The sequence below is a fragment of the Meriones unguiculatus genome, chromosome 3, assembly GCF_030254825.1.
Source record: "Meriones unguiculatus strain TT.TT164.6M chromosome 3, Bangor_MerUng_6.1, whole genome shotgun sequence".
Taxonomy (NCBI): Eukaryota; Metazoa; Chordata; class Mammalia; order Rodentia; family Muridae; genus Meriones; species Meriones unguiculatus.
Genome location: NC_083351.1, coordinates 173,837,744 through 173,855,098, shown reverse-complemented (window position 1 = coordinate 173,855,098; position 17,355 = coordinate 173,837,744). Strand labels below are relative to the sequence as shown.

General features: G+C 45.2%; 1 protein-coding gene across 8 annotated transcripts in view; it reads left to right on the top strand.

Annotated features, from left to right (window-relative positions):
* Positions 1-17,355, top strand: part of Wdfy3 (WD repeat and FYVE domain containing 3) — a 223,789-nt gene that overhangs the window by 33,679 nt on the left and 172,755 nt on the right. Inside the window, exon 3 of one of the 8 annotated variants that reach the window (XM_060381033.1) lies at positions 15,446-15,544. The exons of the other annotated variants lie outside the window; for them this stretch is intronic. The gene's annotated coding sequence lies outside the window, so the exon portion shown is untranslated. The remainder of the gene's footprint in view (positions 1-15,445; positions 15,545-17,355) is intronic. 8 annotated transcript variants of the gene reach the window in all.

Here is a 17,355-nt window from a genome sequence, read left to right as displayed (position 1 = left end):
TTCAGAAGTTGAGGCAGGAGGATTGGTACAAGTTAAACTACAACCTGGACTAGTGTGATGCTTTGAGTAAGAATGGGTTCCTTAGGCTCATATATTTGAATATTTAGTCATCAGGGAGTGGCACTCTTTGAGAAGGATCAGGAGCTGAGGCATTGCTGGAGTTGGAATGGCCTGGTTGGAAGAAGTGTGGCTCTAGGGATGGTTTTGAGTGTTCGAAAAGTCCACAGCAGGCCCAGCATTCTTTCTCTCAGCCGGTGGATCAGGATGTGGCTCTTAGCTACCGCCCCAGTGCCACATATGTCATTATGCTCCGCCATGATGATCATGGACTAAACCTCTGAAACCGAGCAAGCCCCCAGTTAAACAGCTTTCTTGTACTAGAGCTGCCTTGGTCATGGTGTCTTTCCACAGCAGTAGACCAGTGACTAAGACAACTATCTAGTGAGTTCCAGGCCAGCCTGGGCTACAGAGAGGACCCTGTCTCAGTTTCTCAATCAGTTAATAGATTATCAGCATGAAAAAGTGATGTACTTAATTCTTTTTCAGTTACCTTTAAAATTAGTTACCATGACAGAATGGTGTATATTGAGTGACTTATTTTTAACTCTGTCACCTCAAAAGACCAGTATAAGTTCTGTTTCCCCGGAGAGGCCTATAGAGGAAGATGCTCTCAGCAGCTTCCAGCTAAGCGGAAGTTAGGTCAAACACGTGGACTTTGGGCTGCATTTTAGCTGAAGCAAATTATGTAGCAAAATACAAAGAGCAAATTAAATGGCTTATCTGCATTTAAAATTCCGTTTTTTTGTTTTGTTTTTTTCTTTTTAACAGACACATTTGCATGCTCAGACCTATGGTAATCCAAGTGAGAGCTTAATTGAAGCTGAAGGGATCTTTGATCCTCAGTCTGTTGTCTGTCTGCCTGCCTGTCTCTCACTCTCTCTCACACATCACATATAATCTAAGTTAAAGATTGAAAGACAAATGTTGTCTAATGAAATACTCAGCAAAGGCAGGAGTTACTCTCTGGAGAGTTCAAGCTGCTGCTTATGGAATCTTCCCCCTTCTGTCCAGCTCACTAGCCTGCTTTCTCCTTGTGAAAACTGGAGACGATCTCCACATTGGTCATGTTTTGCATTCTTTTTTTTTTTTAGACAGGATTTCTCTATGTAACTCTGGCTGTCCTGGACTTCCTTTGTAGGCCAGCCTCTGCCTCCCTGAGTGCTGGGATCACAGGCATGCGTCACCACTCATAGCATGTTTTACATTCTTAAGGTGGAACATCAATGTTCATGCTCATGAAATGTTCCAAAAGTTCCTCATGGAAATTAGAAGGCAGATACAGGTATGCTGTCCAACTTTGGTATGTAATAAGTGTAAGTTTGTATATGTGTAGGTCTATTCACAGGTAGTTGATTCCTGAACTGGGAAATTATAAATCTACAAAATGAAAGCAGTAGAAATAGCTCTGTGCTCAAATCCAGCCGATTTCAGTTCTCAACAGAACACATTGATAGGACTGTCCCTGCCACTTCTGAGGTAGCAGGGAGTGAGAAAAAGTGGCTTTTCAGTGTCAGCCATGATGGTCTTTAATCCCAGCATTCCTGTGAGGCTGACACAAGGGAGTAGGTGAGGTGCGGCAAGCCTGAGCTGGGTAGTGAATTCTAAGGCAGCCATGCTACCTCGTGAGGCCTGGTATCCAACAAAGCAAGATAAACAGTTTTCCCTGACTGCATCCAGCTGGCCTCCCGCAGGCCTGAGGGGCCTGGTTCATTCTCAGGATGCTGCCTGGTTAAGGAGCCAAGGACCTGCTGCCGTGCTGTCTACGCTGACACACCAGACTTCCCTGAGTTGTGTTTCTTGCTTCTTTTTCCTTCCCTGTGTTGTGTTTCTACACCTCTCTGTTTTCCTTCCTTGCTGTTCTCTCCCCCCCCCCGCCCGCCCTTCTTCCTGTTTCCCTCGAGTTCTGCCTCATCCTGTTTGGGAAGGAAGCGCGGACTGAGTTACTTCCTACAGTCATCGCCCCAGAGCAGCTGCCGAGGGCCGGCAAGGTGGCTCTGCAGGTACAGACCGTGCCACTAAGCCTGAGAAACAGAGGCCAGTCCCTGGAACCCACATGGTAGAAGGAGAGGGCCAACTGCTGTGAGTTGTCCTTGACCTACATGTGTACACACACACACACACACACACACACACACACACACACACACACGTAAAACAAAAGACACCTCTGGAGTTGCTCCTGACTGAGCTTACAGAACTCATTGGACAAAACTTTTGGGAAATTACAGAAGTCCTTCGGTAATAGTTTTTGCATATTTCTCAAGCCCCAAAAGGAGGAAGAAAGATCTAAAATGATGTCTGTAATGTGTTTTGTCAGTGCTGTGACTTTTAAATTCCTGTTAAGCAATCTAGAGAGGACGCTGGTCAGGTTCCCTCAGACCAGGGATTTGGACTGAGACTCCCGCAGTGCTCAGGGTGACTCTGGGGCCATGGTAAGAAGGTGACGACAGTCCATCAGGTGAGATGCTGGGTGCTGAGACCCTGGGCCGCTTGATCACGGGGAGAAAGGACAGCAGGCAGCATTCTCCCAGAGTGCTCTTTTGGGTGTGGGACTGGGAGGAAAGCGAGGGAAAGCGAAAGCGTTTGCGTAATGTGGGTCTAGTGTCAGCTTTCTAGCTTGATGGTTGGTTGCTGCTGAGCCCCTGAGAGGGTGTGAGTTCGAGGTGGGACAGATCTCAGTTTCTGAGGTTGTCCTTCGGAAATGATTTCAAACATTATAGAAAAGTTGCAAAAGACACTATAGAGAACACCATGTATCCTGTACGTAGATTTGCCTGTTGCTGCCCTTTTCTTGCATTTACATATGAGTGCTTTCGTGTATATATGTAAATGCACACACACACACAAACACGCACGTAAGAGTTTAATCAATATGTGATAGCCCTTTTGCCATGAGTCCCTCATGTAGATTTGCCTATTGCTGGGGCTTTATTACTCACTTACATATGACTGCTCTCGTGTATATATGTAAATACACACAAACACACACTTAAGAGTTCCATCAGTATGTGATAGCCCGTTTGCCATGAGTCCCTCTGTGGATTCCAAGGATGTAGATCATCTGTCTGTCGGCAGGCCGGCGCTTCTGTGTGCTCAGCCCTGGTAACAGTACTTAAGCAGGCCAGATGCTCCATGTAGTCCTTGCTGTCCTCCTCTGCACGGGCTCCTCTGTGCTCCTGTGCCGATTCAGGTGTGTTAACTTGCCTTTGCTTAGCTGTTGTCGGAACTCTGAGAAAGACCTTGAGGAGGAAGGGTGTGCTGGCTCAGGGTTTCAGGGGGTTCATCCATCCGTGCTTCGCTGGTTCCATCACTTGGGGGTAGAGTGTGGCAGAGGCTCAGCTTCACAAGAGGAAGAGGAGGTAAGGGAGACTGGCCATCAGAGGTTGCCAAGGTGACCTCTTCCTTCCAGCTAGGCACCACCTGCCAAGTTTCCACCAGCTAAGGGCCAGGCATTCAGTACATGAGCCTGTATGTATGCATGTATGTATGTGTATGTGCATATGTATCTACCTACCTATTAACCAACCTACCTATTGCTGGCCAAGATATTGCAGAGCGGAACACTTCTGTGTCCCTGTCAACCATGCAGTCATGTGGAAAGTGGGCTCAGTGGTTCTCAGAAGGCTGGTCAATGTTGGAACCAGCAAGCTTTTTTCGAAAGCTATGAACACAGCCTCAGTACAGATACTGAGATCCTTAGAGTGGCTTTCACAACAGCAAAAAGTAGATATGACTCAACTGGCTGTGAAGAGAAAAATCCACAGCAGAATGTGGCCTATACACATGAGATAGTATTATTCTGCCTAACCCTGCCTCCTTGTTCTGCTGTACTTACTAATCCTGCCTCCCCGTGTTTATCTGTATGTAAGAGCCCTGGCTCCTTGTTTGCTGTAGATAAACACGCCGAGCTTCCATCTCCATCTCCTCCTAAATCATCTGTACAAGAGCACATCTGGTTCCCTCAGTGAGAGCTGCAGTGCTGGCCATGATGATAGGACAGAATGCCTGGCAGGGACGGGTGAAGATGATGCCCAGTGGAGATGGCCTGTGTGGACGTGTGCTTGTTTTTCCCTGTGGCCGTCTCCTGTGCCTGCCCACTGGGACTAAATGCTCCCTTTTCCTAGTGTCTCTTGACCTGTTGTCTTTGTGATTGTGTGTGTGTGTGTGTGTTTAGTTCATGATGATGTTTATTCCCTCTCTGAAATTGCTGGCTGACCACAGAACGGATGTTTTCTTCCAGCTAGCCAGACCAGTAATAAAACATGAACTTTTATAGTGAGCAGCTGCCCTTGAGCGCATGACAGGGCTCCAGTTTTACAGTTAAGAACATCAGCTATGATTTCAGGATCAGTAGGTTACGAAGCGGGCTCTTGGTCTGCTTGGGAGGAACACCAGCTACCGTGATGAGAAAACAACACAGAGGGTAACTGGCTCAGACCTTTTGCCAGCGTCATGGAGCTCGTGGTTGGTGTGTATTTGTAAATGGACCTTTTTATTCTAGTTCCCATTAACTGAAGTTTGCACACTTACTGTCTCTACTATCCAGTTAAATATTTGAGTATTTTCTCTTGGGGGTTCTAGTTTTCAGCTGCTATAAAGAGAATTTGAGATACGGAAATAGGAGTGAAGTAAAAACAGACAACCATAGGCCTCAAGCTTTCATTCAGCATTGCTTTTGTTTCTATGGAATGTCTGGGTTTCCCTCATGATTTGAACAGCAAGGCTCATTTGTGACTTTTCCTTTACTATGGCCAGAGTATTGGACACTTTAGTTTAATGTCCATGTTTGCTTTGCACAGGATCACTTCATGTTGGTTTGGCATTTTGGTGTGACAGGCTTTAGATTTGTTCAAATTCCGTGAATAATACAGTCCTTCTCCCTTCTGTATCGAGGCAGGGTGTCTCTTACCATCCCAAAAATAAGATAAGTAACAGGCTGCATGCCCATGTGGCATTTATATTGGTTCTTGGGGCGCAAACTCGGGGTCTCATCTGCTTTAACCATGATGCATTTCTCCAGCCCCCCAACTTGAACTTGTGGTCTTCACTGTAGACTGCAAGTCGCACCCTGCCTTTGAAATTCTGTGTATTCCTGTCAGCGTTGGCTGAAGCCCAGAGTGTGGCGTCCTACAGCAATCCCCACCCAGCAGAACTCATGTCTCCTGGCTGTCACCTGCCATCCTCAGTCTCTCCCCCACTACCCTTCCCGATCAGCTTCTCTCTGCTCCGATCCGCTGGAACTTTATTTTGTTTCTTTACTGTTTTAGATAAGATTATTTATTTATTTATTTTATTTATGTTATTATTATTATTATTATTATTATCATGGTTTCTTTGGGTCAAAGTCGTGTTATGTAGTCTCCCTTGGCCTAGTACTTGCCATGTAGCCCAGAATGGCCTCAAACTCACGGCAAGCCTCCTGCCTAGGCCCCTCAAGTTTTTAGGTGTGAACCAGCATGCCTGGCATTCATCTATACATTTGTAGAGCTCTTCCACAGTCACGCTAAACTGTTCTTTCCCTCTTTGATAGTGTCTTATATTTCTCCTGTTTCCATAGGCTGTAGCTCAGTGCGGTGCAGGACAAGGGAGGTGCAGACCAGTAGTGAGTACAGGACAAGGGAGGTGCAGACCAGTAGTGAGTACATGAACAAATGTGTGTTAGTCACGTAACACCACCACTCAGACTTGCCAGCTTAGAAAGACACACATGTATTAGCCCAGTTCCTGTGGTCCAGGCATTCAGGAGGGGTTAGCTGAGTGCTTCTGGCTTCAGATAACTCAAAAGATTATAGCCGGGATATCGGCTGGGCGTGTCTACAGTTGTGACAGGGCTGGGGATTCCAGCCTGAGGCATACCCATGGCTGTTGGCAGAGGCCCCACTTTCTTGCTACTTGCCTTCAGGAAGGCTGTTGTCTGCTCACATGGGACCCTACTATAGGGTTACTTGTGTGCCTTCACAGCCTGGAAACTGGCTTCCTTCAGAACAAATGGTCTACGAGAGAGTCAGAGCAGGCTGCTTTTCTTGAGCGAGCGACACACTGTCACTTCTGCTGCATTCTGCCACTAGGTGTAAGCTGCAGGTGAGGAGAGGGTGATCAGACAGTGAAAGGAGGAATGTAAGGGTCTGTGCACATATTTTATAGCCGACACAGAATAGACAGTAATTTATACTTTTGTTCTTATATCCCACACAGAGGATATTTTCTTGATATTAAAACAATGGTCCGATAGAAATAGCTATAGATATTTTTAAAATATGCATTTATTAAAATATTTTGCTTATTTTTTCATGAAGCCTAGTAGCCAGGCTACTTTGTACTGCTACCTGAATATTTGTAATTTTATTTCAGCCTTTTCGCTGAGATTTTGTGTAGATATTTAGCAGTATTGAAAACTGCACTCTGGAGAGACAGGAAGATGAGGTAACAAGCCTGTGGGGAGAGGTGCACCTGTATTGTCAGAAAGGGTCAGTAGAGCGGACCTTAAAGCTGAAGACTGAGAGCTCTGGGTGCCGGGATCTCATGGAAAGTCCTGTGGCATCAACAGTTGGTGTGCAAGGGCTTGAAAGGATGCGGGGAGATGCCAGGGCGTGAACTGCAGCGTGAAAGTCAGGAAGGGGTCAGCTTGTCTGGAGTCATGATAAGGAGGGTGATATCTATTCAGTGCTATTGGGGAGAGCTTTTGGTGGGTTGAAATTTACCAGTTAGGGTTCTGTTAACCAGAGGAACCTCGCCAGCAAAAGAAAGAAGTGACAGGCAGGGGAAGACTTGGAAAACAGGAAAGAGGCCATCGTAGTCTAAAGAAAAGATGACATGGCAGTTAAGTTTAAAGTGATCAGAAAAGGAAAAAGCGTGGAGCCGAGGTCTGGCTTGTCGGTAGAGCCGATGAGACCCAACATGACACGGAGGAGGCTGGAAGGGCAATATCCAGGTTATGGCTAGAGTAGATGGATGGATGGTGCTAGCTTTAAATGAGGCAGGATGTTAGAGAGGGAGCTCATGAGTTCGTCTGAACATGCTGATTACATGCAGCCTGCCTATTGTCTACTCCTGGAATTCAGGGCTTGGCAAAAGTTATGTAGTGGACATTTAAGGGTCTGGAGTGCGTCAGACTGGACGTAGGAATTGCAGCTTTGAGTGTGAATGCATGAGCCATGTTCTCACTGGCCGTATTGACATGAGAAAGGACAGCAGGGAAAGCTTGCTTTGGTTATGTACACACATAAATTCTAGTCTGTGTGTAACTTTATTTTTCTATTGCTCTGATAGGATAACCCTATAAAAGCAACTTAAGGGAGAAAGGGCTTACCTGGCCTAAAATTTGAGAGGTACAGCGCATCACTACAGGAGAGTCAAGGTGAAAGGACCTTGAAGCAAGTGATCACTTCCTGTCCACAGTCAAGAGCAGGGAGCAGTGGATTTTAAGGCATGTGTGCAAGTGCTCCATGTGTGCATGCTCCACTCCTGCTCAGTTCTTGATCCTCTTCCTAGGGAATGGCGCCACCCAACGTGGGCAACTCTTCCCACCTAAGTTAACCAGCCCTCCTCCCAACACTGCTTACAGGTCAATAATCCAGACCCTGACTGAGCCTCCCCAGGGGATTCTAGCCAGTGCCAAGTTGACAGTTGAAACCCAGGCACAGCATGACATGTATGTTTTTTTGTTTAATTTTGTTAATTATGTAGTGCATGAGAGAGATTGAAATCTTCCCATTGGCTCTCTGTGGAGTGAGCAGGTAGCAAAGCCACTTCCTAGTTGTGTGACTTCGGAATGTTACCTCTGGGCCTCACGTTGTGTCCTAAAGACACTGAGAGTTTCTTAAGGTGTTAGGTGTAAGGTTAAGGTGTCTAGGTCAGTCCGTTCATGGTACACATAAAGTATTCTTGAATTTTCCCTTTTGTTGCTCTCCTTGTGTAGATGTGTCTGGCCTTCTTGAGTCAGGTGTCGTCTGCCTGCACAGTGTCTCCCCATTCTCATGTCGTTTATATTGTTGTCTGTCTGTTTTCTGATACAAGGTCTCACGAGGTAACCTTCACTGGCCTGGAGCTTGCCAGGCTGGCCTCATACTCATAGAGATCTGTCTGCCTCTGCCTGCCGTGTGCTGGGATTCAAAGTATGTACTACAAACCTGGTCCTCACATGTGGTTTTAGGTTTCATATATGAAATGTGTGAAACTATTCCTGAAATGTTCATATCTAGCCTTTTCCATTGCTTTTACGTGTCTGTAATAACTTTGATGCAGCAGCTTTCAAGGCAATTACCTACATAGCAAAAGTCTTAAAGGCTTGTTTTGAGGTATTTTTGACATCCGAAGGGAGAACAAATTAAAACAATATCATCTATTTTTTACATCCCTGTGTTAGGCTTTTAATAATTAACGTAAGACCCAATTTGATTTTGCGTTGTCCTGTGTCAGGTGTGAAGTTGGACAGTTATGTGTACATATGATGTTTAATGCGCTTCTAGTTGTCTGTGCTTTTTCTTTCTTCTGACTCTCATTTTTCTTTCTTTTATCTTAAATAGAAGTAGTGGATTCGAACTGCCCTGCATTGTAGAAAGCGGACCCCTGTCAACTGCCTTTTCTAGTTTCTGGTAGCTGTCCGCAACCTTTAGCCCTTCACTTCCCGTTAGCAGCTCTCAGTTCTAATAGCTCTTAACACTGCATTGCAGTGACTCCACCCCTGACCCCCATCCTTCTCTTCCGCCACTCTAGAGCAAGGTAGAGCGAGGTAGGAGACCCTCTCAGTGGCTGAATCGAAACCCCGTTTACATACATATTTCATTATAATTTAAGAATTTTGGAGATAGAATGCATTCTATTTATTTAGAGACTAGCTTTTCCTCCTGCTCCTGTTTCATGAGTACTGTGAGTACAGATGTGTACCTCCTTATTATATGTCTTTCACGTGTCATTTTTGAATTGACATTCTTTCATGGTGAGGTCTTTGATTTGATGAAATATGGTAGCTCTCAAACTATGTTTCTTTCTCTATACAATAGATTTTTGACTCAGCTTGTGTTTATGTAAAGTAAGGGTATGTTTTTAAAGATCAAGCCACGCTTTTCCACTTATTTTCTCCTTGTCTACGGTAAGTGTGCACAAAAGTGACCCAGTCTTCCTATAAAGACCTTCATCCTTTGAGTTGCACTAACAAAGCCACCACACATTGGAAGGCTTAGAACTTCCCACTCCACAGTTCCGCAGACAGGCTGGGCCTGTCAATCACCTGGCCAGGAGCCTACCCCCCAGGAAAGCTGATTCAGCCTGAAAAGTTGCTAAGGAGATGGGAGGAGTAATTACCCCGTTAATGAAAAAGCATTCTAATTGTTCGCAGAAGCCACACAGTGAAACGGGAAAGAGCTTTTTCACAGAGACTTCACCTTGGCCTGATGACATTTAGTGTAACTTTTCCTTCTTCTAGATGTCAGCTTAGACATGCTTTTCATGATGCTCTGAGCTTTCTCACTCATCCTTGGAGAACGTGCCTTCCCCTAACCCCCTCCCACTTTCTCCATGTCCTTTGTTACCCATTGTGGCTCCATTGCTGAACCTCCTGCTTTCTTGGACTCTTAACCAAAAGGCTCTTGACCATCTTTTCTTGGTACCTTCTGAGGTTTTATTTCAAACTCTAATAAATTGTCTTCTCTTCCTTCTAAGTCTGGCATTTTATTAGTAAGACTAGTGTCCTAAAAAGAGGGAACCCCAAGGTCCCAGGTAATAGTAGCTTATTCTGTTTAGTCCTGGGCCTCAATTGCCAGGGTTGTAGTCAGACACTCACTCTGTTCCCATCTGTGCCAATCAGACTGAACCTAAGAGGTGACACAGCAACGTCGGATGTGGAGAGAGTTGTGGGACCAAGCAGCCTGCCTTGTGCCCCACACCTGCTGCTCGCCAGCTTTGGGCTGCTTGCTCTTCTGCTGTCTTAGCAACTTTTCTATGCTACACCAGGTACCTGGGACAGCATAACTTATGAGTTCATCTGGCTGAAAAGCTCAAGGTCTTGGCACTGAACTGGCAAAGGCTTCCATGTTGTGCCATCACGTGTCAAAGGACATCATGTGGTGCAGCAACAAAAAACCCCACTCTATCTATGGTTGCTTTAACTCACTGATGAGGACAGAGCCCCCATGGCTGCTTACCTCTCAATGCCTTTATAGCAGTAACTGCATTTCAATATGATGCATAGAAATAGATTTGATAGTGAAAGTGTAAAAGCCATCATGAACTATGCAGTTTCAGAATGACTGTTTTAACTATATCAAGGTTTGCTGAGATTGTATAGCCTTTTGGTCCACTTAATTTTTTTTTTAAAGATTTTATTTATTTATTTCGAATGTTCTATCTTTATGTACACCTTAATGCCAGAAGAGAGCAGTAGAAGGTATAGATGGTTGTGAGCCACCACGTGGTTGCTGGGAATTGAACTCAGGACCTCTGGAAGAGCAGTCAGAGCTCTTAACCACTGAGCCATCTCTCCAGCCCCCTGGTCCACTTAATTTTGATGCATGATTTTTTTTTTTAAATTTGCAGTTCCTTTATAATTATTTACTAAAACATTTTACAGTCCTTTAGAACATTCACATTGCATACACTCTACAAACAGAGGAAACAGATAAATGTGGTCACAGAATCATGTTAAATTTATGATATGCTAAGTAATTCACATACGATGTAGATTAAACTACAAAAAGGCTTATATTGGCATGTTCGTATACTTTGCTGAGCTAACAAACTTCTATTCTACCATATACTGGGAACAGGTGGAATTTTAACCAATACTTGCTTTTTAGAGTTTCCTCTGCCTTCCTACTTCCTTTCTTCCATCAGACTATCCATCTCATGTAGCCCAGGCTGGATTCAGGCTGATTTAGCAACGGATGGCTCTGAGCCCTACATCTTCCTACAATTCCCAAGTGCTGGAATTCCAGGCATGAGCCACCATGCCCAGCCAGCATCCTGGAATATCTTAGCTGGAACTTACATTTCATCTTTACTTGGGGACTTTTTTCACACAACGATTGCCTCCAGCTTCATTTTGAAGTATCCATCTAAACAAACAATTCCAAGCGCAAGGGCATCTGTAGTAGAGTTAGGCTGAAAGCAAAGCCCATGGTCTCCAAAAGAAACGAGTAGCTGTACAAACTGTGTGACTTGGATGAAGGTCATCTCTACCTTCCTTTCAGGAAGTGTTTCAAAGCCTGTATGTTCTTTAAGTGAGAGCACAGCGGCAGCCTTCAGCTAGGTGTGGAAAGGGACTATCTGTAATCTATGTGTCTCTCATATACACTCAGTTCCTTGACATGCTTTCCAGGATGGTTGCCAGGTCCTTGTTTCCAGACTTGTCATATACTGAGGCGCACAGCCTTTGTTCTTCTTGTAGACTGTGTCCCTGCACAGCGCTCCCTGAAGAGTCTAAGTGCCTGGAGTGTCAGTCAGGAATTTTTACTCATGTCCTCACTTGTAAATTCTATGAGGCTAGGCAAAAGCTCTTTCCCCCGTTTCACTGTAGTGTTGATGCGGTGTCCAGCCATTGTTGATATGGACAGTGTGCTGAATTTCAGCAAGCTGTTGAGCTTGCCTGGAAATGGTAGGGTGGCAGCCATGGGCTCCTGTGCTTCTCACTGTAAAATCACACCGTTACTCAAAGTACAGTAGAATCTTGGTTAACTGCCATGGGTCCATAATGCTTGGAAGTTTTCACTTCTGCTCCATCTCTCAGTCGTAGCTCAGCCTGTTTGCTGTGCCTTCCCACCAGGACCACAACATTTATGGTGTCACCCACATACCAAGCGATAAACATACCCTGTCCCCTCTGTGAGTGGGGCTCACATGGTTCAGTCCGTGGCCTGATTGCTCCTGTGTGTGGTGAGGATCATGCTGGTGAGAGGGTGGTGGAGCAGAGCTGCTCACCTCAGGACGCAGAGAGCTCAGTTTTACCTGACAGGTTGAACCATAAAGTGACTGATGCTGCAACCGATCTGACTCACAGAATGGCGGTCTCAGTGAATCCAGCCTAAATGCAAGCGTTTTCTTTCAAGTCTACATTCTTTGTGGTATGGCTTGATTTCCTTTCATTCAACAGCATAATTAGCTTTTTTTAAATTTTTAAGTTCTGAGAATATTTCTTCAGGGAGACCGAGGACTGAAAGGAGTTTCTTAGAAGCTGCTTGTCGTACTTAGAATGTTCCAGCATTGAGTAAAAAGCTTTGCACATGTTTCTAATCTCAGTAACAACCCTGAAAGGGAGAAGTAAAAGGCGGGGCTGGGATATGGCCTCTGTGACTCGTGCTCAGAAGGGACACAGTGTCAGCCTCAAGGGTTGTTTGTTAGGACTTCCATGCAAGGGGAGTGGAGAAGCTTTGCTTTCGAAGGTAGGAGTGTGGGTTGATTTGATGGCCTTTTTAATCACCACGGAAACGCTAGTGGCTTCCTGATGTACATCTGTCATGTTGGGAGTCTCAGGCTGCCCTTCAGTGCAGGTGTAAACCAGGCAGAGATGATTACCGTCTCTGATCTCAGCGCTTATGTTCCCGCTGTTAGCTGTAGACGGGTCCTCTTAGTTACATTCTGGCTAGTTTGCTGTTACAGAATGCAGTTTTTCTCATGGTTTTCAACACATTTCATTGGATTTATAAACTATATAACAAGTTATGAGTGCCTTTTAGTATGTGTGTGTGTGTAGTGAAGAAGGGGTTTGCATATATATAGTACACACGTGAATGGGTATGTATGTATGTATGTATGTATGTGGAGACCAAAGGCTATGGCGAAAGTCTTCCTTGACCAGTGTCCAATCTCCTGCCTACATGTAACGCTTGCTCATTCTAGCTGGTTAGCTGGCTCTGGGGATCCTTTGTCTCTGCTTCCCAAAGTGCTAAGATTAGGTGCGGGCCATCACACCCTCCTCACACTCTTGTGGGTGCTGGAGACCCGAACTCTGGTCCTCGGGCTTGTAGAGCGATTGTCTCACTGAACTCCGCCCACCCACCTTGTTAATGTTTATTGTAAAGAGTTGTTTTAATGGTAGAGTGTCCCAGGAGGGATGGGATGAAATGCTGTTGACGGCCTGCAGGTGGGAGGAGAATGAGAAAGCTTGCATGTGTGAAAATGACTGAAGACCTGCCGGAAACCACGCCTTTGTGTTTACAGCTAGAGTAGGAGGAAGGTAACCCCAGATAACATGAATCACAGCACTTCTGTATGTAGTACGTCAAGTTTGACAGGCCAAGTGTGCCACATTTAGGCTTCATATCTACCGTCAGATGCCAACCTACCAAACTGCAAAATCCCTAGAAGAATCAGCATGATTTAGTGATTTAATACCCCGTAAGCCAATAATAATGCCAGGAATGAATCCAAGTGTGTAGAGATTCATACTATACTTTCTGCTCTGATCTTCTTGAGAAATCGTTCCAATTTGCTGGGGGTGGGAGTGAGGGTTGGGGATGGGGGTTGGGGAAGGCACACCTTTAATCCCAGCTCTTGGGAGGCAGAGGCAGGCAGTTCTCTTGAGTTCCAGGCCAGCCTAGTCTGCAGAGAGTTCCAGTACAGCCAAGGCTACATGGAGAAACTCTGTCTCAAAAACCAAAACCAACCAACCAAAACAACAACAAAATTGCTCAAATTCTTTATTCTGATTTAGAGGGTTTTTTGTTTGTTTGTTTCTGTTTTGTTTTTGTTTTTCACTATCTGCTATTTTTTTGCATGTATCACCTCCGAAATTTAGTGTTAAAACTACTGATGGTTACAGGAGGTGATCAAACAGGTCTCGGTAAAGAACGGAAAGTGAGTTAAAGCATGAGCAAGAATCTTCACATAACAGTTGCTCTTTCCCTCCTCCTCTTCCTCCATGTGAAAATACTGTCCCTTCTCAGAGGATATGTGTGAGGCACCGCCCTGGCCACGGAGGAGCCCACATTGTCAGTTACAGCTCCTGGGCTGCTGCACTTGGAACCCTGCCAGAATGCTCGTTCCCGTTATCTGCCCAGATGTTTTCAGGGTGGAAGCCGCAGCTGGAATGTCTGTCTAGAGCAGTAGTAGCTCACTTGGATGATCAGGACTTTTTTTTTTTTTTTTGCATATGGCCCTGGCGGCAGGCTCAGAGTTAGTCTTCCTTTTGGAAGTCTGTGGTCAGTGTCTGGGATGTTGCATTCGTTGTGATTGCATTTGTCATAAAGAACGGCTGAGGGTAAAAGAGAAAGAGCAGACATCTGGAGATGACGTTGGAGCTGATGAGGAAGCAAAGGTCTGCCTGGTCGCAGCCAGGTTGTTACTTCTTTCTTCATGTCCCAGGACCTCGCTGGATGGCATGAGGGCATGGGGAGAGCAATTGTAGGCGTCTCGGTCCTGTTTGTCTTGGGGCCAGAGGCTGTACTAGGTATGAAGTGCTACTGATGTATTTGTTTCTTGTTTGTAACTATGAAAAGCAAGCTCCCGCCTGGTTTCTGTTGGCTCGCGATAGATGATTGGAGCTTTGTTCTGATAGTTTAATGTAATCTTCTCTGAACACTGTTAAAAGTCACAGACCATTCTCCTAGACTATATTGACAAAGTTCTCCCAAGCTAACACAGCCCGGTGTTAACTCGATTAATCGTTGAAGTGCCTTGCATGATTTTGTCTAATGAGATTGTCCCTAACCACACTTCACGTCTGACTCACGAAACCGGAGAAGTGGATTCTGTACCTAATATGTTGGAGTTACCATGAGCTTAAGCCACGTGAAGCTGGTGGCTGCCATTTGGACAGCACAGACTTAAACTTTCCCAGGCTCTGTGGGTTACCGTCTGTGTGGAGAACTGACTTAGAATGTCATCTGCTCGCCTTAGTTCTGAATATCACAGTCAGTCAGTAGTTGCAACAGCTGACCGTTTTAAGAAAGCTGTAACACAGCTTGTCAGTGTTTGATCCAGACCAAGTTTGTCTGAGGCTGTTAACAGTTGTTAAGGCAGTGTGAGGCCAACAGCTCTAGAATGCTGTGGTGGAATCTCCTTGTGCCTGTGTGCCCTGTTAGGAAAACTCTTGACGATTTAAAGCAGCCTGCCCAAGTGTTTTAAAATTGCAGCTCCTTCACTTGAACATTGCTTAGTGCTGAGATTAGAACTTGAGGCGTGATCTTCACAAAGTCTGATGCTTTATTTCTGTGGCAATGGTTCCCAGCCCCGGTGCTCATTAGAGGCCACTGAGGAAACCTTTAGACCTACCTCACTGCTCCAGCCCCAGGCTGCCTGACCTGGGCAAAAGAGGGTTTGGGCAGCAGAGCGTTGCAGCTTCTCTTTTGAGTAGAATAATTAGTGCGCCTGAGGTAATTAGCAGCTGTGGCTTCTGTTGGACTAAGACATTCTCAAATAGGAACTAATTCATCATTTCCCTTCCCCTTTCTAGTTGGAACCCGGATTTCACGTCCCGAGTAACAGGTCATCTGGGGATGGGCCCCCTTGTGCACACACACTCAGAACACGCTCCCCGAGGAATGCCCTAAAGGTCAGTGTGAACCAGTGAGCTATGCCTAACCTTCAGCAGCACTGAACTTCTCAGTGAACTGTGATGGTGCATTACTCGTGAGTAGAAACGGCTTTCAGATGGGCTTGGTTAATAGTCCCGTCTTTATATGTTCAATTATTTAAATGTATTAGGAAATCTAAAATGTCTTAAGAATTACATTTGAATAGAGCATGTTCACCTGGATGCTAACAGATGTGTAGCATGTATGTAGAGGTATTCAAGACATTGAGGGTGATGGCTCTGGGAGGGGAGGGGAGGCTGGGGGCTGCTTTTCAATGTGTGTTTTTGTATTATGATCTTTAAATATCCGTGATTATGGTGAAGTAAAAAGAAACAAAATGGCTGAAAACTTTCTAGAATTTTTAGTCTTCCCTACTGGAAATAGAAAGCAACCCTGTTTTCGTTAGAGTTGATTTCCCCTGCTGATGTGGTTTAGGGCACTCCAGCTCTCCCTATCCTAAACTCAAGGTGTGGTTTCTTTGCCCCATTTAATCCACCGAGGTCAGATTTGTCCCTTTTGATCCTTAGGAGTAATTCTTAGAGCGGGCTCTTTCTGCAGTTCAGTTCCTGGTACTCGTCCCCTTCCAGCCACCCAGCTAGATGCCTGGGTCCTCCGCATCTCACTCTACAATCTTGAAGAGCGGCCAGTTCCCGGCTGTTGGTCTTGTGTAGATGGCATCACCGCCTGTACCCCACCTTTGCCAGAGCAACAGCTGCATTCAGATTCATCCACTGAACATACTGTGTTTAGGGATCATCGTTGGCCTCACGCTAAGCTTTACTTCAGTGTGTGTCAGCTTTTCCTAAGCAGGTCTTATTTCCACGTCTGTCCCCCCTCCCCCACCCAGTTCACCCTGGGTTCTAACTGTGCCCAGTAGTAACTGGACCAGCACCATGTCCCTCGCTTTTTTCTTTGATATATAGTCTGTTTGCTGTGTATCAGATAATGTCCATCCCACTGAATGGGCTTTAGTTTGGCTTTTAAGGTTCAGATGTCAGCTCTGGTTCTAGCTGATGTCGTCTGTGTTCCCAAGGCGTCATGTTCATTTTAACATCATTGTCTATTGTAGCTCTAGAAAGCAGTCTGCTCGCATTCTAGTGCAGTGTTTCCAGCTGAACAAGAAAATACAAGTTATTTTGTGCAGATTTTATATGGTTGCTTTTAAATATTTTCACTCACTAATTCAGTATCTTTGATAATTAAGAACTAAAGTTGGCATTTATGAGGAAGTGGATTATTAACTGCTTTTATTTGAGGATGGAAGTGATCCCCTTTTTAAAAGAGCTGAGCACATTTCTCACAAATGGGTCATGTGGTAACTACAAGGCGGTTTGGTCTTTATCTCACATTTATTGTGTTGCTTGGATTTGCGTTTTTCTCCGCTACATTTTCATTAGAAATTGGCATTACTTGCCATTTGCCACTTTGTAGTTGGATGTACACCTCATGGTAGAGACTGACTTTAACTTCCAAGTTTCTCTTTTTATAGATGCAGTGCTCTAATGAATATTCAGAGCTGGTTCTACACTGAGGTTTTCATGACTAGTTATGTCTGTGGACCTTGGTGTTCTAGTATCGTTCCGCATTCAGATAAGGAGGTTAGGAAATGTAAGCTCCGTCCACCATCATACACGCACTGCTGCCAACACTGAGGAAAAGGATTCCATTCAGAGCTGGCAGAAGCCAACATAGCTTTGAGAGTAAAGGATGATGATGTCATCATTTTCCTCCTCCTTTTTAAAATCCAAGCTCTGAAAAGACCATTTATCTTCCTAGAAACCGACACCGT